Source organism: Sorghum bicolor, chromosome 9 (genome assembly GCF_000003195.3).
Source record: "Sorghum bicolor cultivar BTx623 chromosome 9, Sorghum_bicolor_NCBIv3, whole genome shotgun sequence".
Taxonomy (NCBI): domain Eukaryota; kingdom Viridiplantae; phylum Streptophyta; class Magnoliopsida; order Poales; family Poaceae; genus Sorghum; species Sorghum bicolor.
This window is the reverse complement of record NC_012878.2, coordinates 5,946,146-5,949,169: the sequence shown is the minus strand read 5'-3', so window position 1 is coordinate 5,949,169 and position 3,024 is coordinate 5,946,146.

The window sequence follows — 3,024 nt, the reverse complement described above, 5'->3', positions numbered from 1 at the left end:
ACTTCCTAAAAAACCAAAAACACCCTCCAAAATAAAAATAAAATGAAAGGTGTTTTCTGGAATAGCAGAGGTCTTAGAGACTTGGCTAAGCACAGATTTTTGTCCGAACTAGTTAAGGAAGAACAGATTAATTTTATCGCTCTGTCCGAAACTGGTAGGGACTCATTCCCGGATCATGTTCTCAAAAATCTTTGTGGAGGAAATGATTTCCTTTGGCACACCATGGCGCCCCACGGTAGGTCTGGGGGTATCCTGCTAGGTGTGGATTTGAATATTTTTGACATTGGAGCAATCGTGGAGGGAGACTTCTATGTAACATTCACCCTAAGAGTTAAATCAAATGACTTCAAATTTGTGCTATATGCGGTCTATGGACCAGCACAACTGCAGAACAAGCGTGCTTTCTTAGTAGAAATAGCCAACACGTGTTCCAAAGAAACACTCCCTTATATCATAGGAGGAGATTTTAATATAATGCGTTGCCTAGGGGATAAAAGCAGTGGTGACTTTGACCCTAAATGGCCAAATCTTTTTAATGCTATTATTGAATCTCTAGATCTTAAAGAGATTACCATGGTTGGTCGCCAATACACGTGGACTGGCCCAGGGGATAATCCAACTTTTGAAAAGTTAGATAGAGTCCTAGTTAGCACAGAGTGGGAAATTATGTTTCCTTTAACCACAGTAGAACCAAGGGATGGTAACATTTCAGACCATACTCCCCTGGTTCTTAATACAGGTGCTTCAACCCACCAGACCCACAATCGCCCTTTCAAATTTGAGAGAGGATGGTTGATAAGAGATGGATTTTATGACATGGTTGCAAATATTTGGCAATCTCCATGCTCTGGGTCAACTCCCCTTGAACGGTGGTAGTTTAAAATTCGTAGACTCCGTCAGTATCTAAGGGGTTGGGCGAAACACACAGCAGGGTCATATCGCAAAGAAAAAAAGACTCTGTTAGCTCTTTTAGAGAAAATTGATAAGAAAGCTGAGATCTCTCCTTTATCTGATCAAGAGATCAATTTGAAGCATTATCTAAAAGAGCGTTTGGTCAACCTTCTGAGAGAGGAGGAACTGAAATGGTACCAGAGAGCCAAAGTTAAAACCCTACTGGAAGGGGATGCTAACACTCGGTTCTTTCATTTAGTGGCCAACGGGAAACATCGCAAGCAGCATATCTATAAACTTGAGAATGATCAAGGTGCTGTGATAGGAGATGATAATCTCAAAAGACATATTACGACTTATTATAAAGAACTCTTTGGACAGCCGGAGAGTCTTGAGATTTCCCTTAGGGAAGACCAAATCCTGGATATTCCACAGGTATCTCCGGAGGAAAATGACATCCTCATTAGCCCTTTCACTGAATCCGAAGTGAGGGATGCGGTCTTCCAAATGGAGCATAATAAAGCTCCAGGACCAGATGGTTTTCCGGTGGAATTCTATCAGGTGTTTTGGGGAGTGATAAAGGAGGATCTCCTTCCCTTATTCACTGAACTGCATAGGGAGACTCTTGACCTATACAGTCTGAACTTTGGTATTATTACCTTAATCCCAAAAGTTAATAATGCCATAAAAATTCAGCAATACAGGTCAATTTGTGTTCTTAATGTGAGCTTTAAAATATTCACTAAAGTGGGCACAAATAGGCTTAATATGGTAGCTAAAACTGTAGTGAGACCAACACAAACTGCCTTTATGCCAGGCAGGAATATAATGGAGGGGTCGTCATCTTACACGAAACCATCCATGAGCTTCACACAAAAAAGAGAGACGGTGTCATTTTCAAAATTGATTTTGAAAAGGCATACGACAAAGTGAAGTGGTCTTTTCTACAACAAACGCTACGTATGAAAGGTTTTTCCCCCAAATGGTGTCGATGGGTAGAAACTATGGTCACAGGCGGGAGTGTTGGAATCAAAGTCAATGATGACATAGGGCCCTACTTCCAGACCAAACGTGGACTCAGACAGGGAGATCCAATGTCACCAATCTTATTCAACATCGTCGCAGATATGCTAGCTCTCCTTATTAACAGAGCAAAAGCCGACGGTCAGATAAGAGGTGTTATACCCCACCTTATAGATGATGGTCTATCCATATTACAGTATGCGGATGACATCATTATCTTTATTGATCACAACCCCGAACAAGCACAGAATTTGAAACTGTTGCTTTATGCTTTTGAACAGTTATCAGGGCTGAAGATCAATTTTTACAAGAGCGAAGTCTTCTGCTATGGAGCTGCCAAAGAGATGGAATCCTTTTATACTAGTCTCTTTGGTTGCAATTCTGGGGAATATCCCTTCCGTTATCTTGGGATCCCTATGCATCATAGACAACTCCTTAATTCTGAATGGAGAAAAGTAGAAGATCGTTTCAAATAGAAACTCTCTTGTTGGAAAGCGAAGTACCTGTCTTTTGGGGGAAGACTAGTACTGCTTAATTCAGTCCTAAGCAGCCTGCCTATGTTTATGATGTCTTTCTTTGAGATCCGCAAGGTTCTTTTGGCAAGGATCCTTAGATAAACATAAATATCGCCTTGCCAAATGGGACATCCTGTGCCGCCCTAAGGATCAAGGAGGATTAGGTATCCTAAATTTACAATTGCAAAACAAGTGCCTCCTAGCCAAATGGCTGGTTAATCTTTTGAATACAGAAGGTATTTGGCAAACGCTTTTAAGGAATAAATACCTAAACTCCAAAAGCCTACCCCAGGTGACAGCTAAGCCCAATGACTCTCATTTTTGGAGAGGCCTCATGCGTATCAAAGATGAGGTGTTGGCAAAAGGCTCTTTTCATATTAAAGATGGAACCGCAGCTAGGTTTTGGGATGATACATGGGCAGGAGATAAGCCTCTGAAAGCTAGTTATCCATCTTTATATAACATAGTGAGAGATCCTCACGCCACTGTCTCAAAAGTTATGAGTACGAACCCTCTTAACATATCTTTTAGGAGGGCCTTGGTGGATAATAAACTTACAGAATGGCTTAGTCTAGTGGCTAAGATATCACATGTC